Here is a 1063-nt window from a genome sequence, read left to right as displayed (position 1 = left end):
CTAGGATCACTATAGGACTTTTCTTAGCTTGTAACATAGGATCACTATATGTCCTCCTTGACATTACATTGGCTATTTACCTCTTCCTTGACCTATTTTTGGCACCCTTCCATTTTAAGCTCTTTCCCTTATTTCTTTGCAACAATTGATGTGACTTTTTTTTACTCTTATTTTTCAGTTTCTTCTTCTTTAATTTATTCCTTTCAACACTTTTCTTTCGCTTCTTTTGCACAAAGTCACATCCACTTCTATACTTTTTTCTCTTGTGAACACTAAACTCTTTTCATACATTTTTTTCCATTTGGTTTCCTTTTTCATAGCCACCCTCAACTTATGCATTTTGCATTAGTTGACGTGCACAATGTCCGATGACGGACCAGGGACAAGATCAAGGTAACTTTTGGTCTTAGCTACCCTCAACTTAGGCTTTTGACCTAAGTCAAGGTGCACATGCCCAAGGAGGTACCGGGGCCAAGATAGTGTTTTCAAGGGAATGTGAGTAAGGTGAATCAAAAGAATTGGTCAATTTTAGGCTCAAATATTTGGATCAAAAGGGAATAATGCTACAATTTGGTTAGATCATTTTAGGATTAAGTGGACTAATTTGAACAATAGCCTATGATTACTTCCTAACTTCTAGCCTAGATTATCCTAGCAGGACCAACGGGGCAAGTTTTAGATTGGCACAAAACTGTCTGAATAATCAACCATCCTTACACACTTTTGGCACATAGTTTCATTACCAGATTATTAGATTACCCAATTCAAGTTTTAGCTTAAGTTATGAAATAAAGTTGGTTCTTTATCATGTCATACTCAGAGCCAACACATTAAACTAATTCTAGCCTACAGATTTTAGCACATATCACAAATTTTGGACGGGTATCATTTTTCTTTCTTAATTATGTCATCATGCTTCATTCTTTCACATGCTTCTACACATACAATCCAAACACATCCCGGTTAAATAGAAATTAAATAGACTCTTGGGGAAAAAAGAACATAGGCAAGAAAACCCCAAGAGAGGATTATGAGTTAGGTTACTCAGACTTCGCCCTATCAC

Source organism: Solanum tuberosum, unplaced genomic scaffold (assembly GCF_000226075.1).
Source record: "Solanum tuberosum cultivar DM 1-3 516 R44 unplaced genomic scaffold, SolTub_3.0 scf00872, whole genome shotgun sequence".
Lineage (NCBI taxonomy): Eukaryota > Viridiplantae > Streptophyta > Magnoliopsida > Solanales > Solanaceae > Solanum > Solanum tuberosum.
This window is presented reverse-complemented; position numbering follows the sequence as displayed.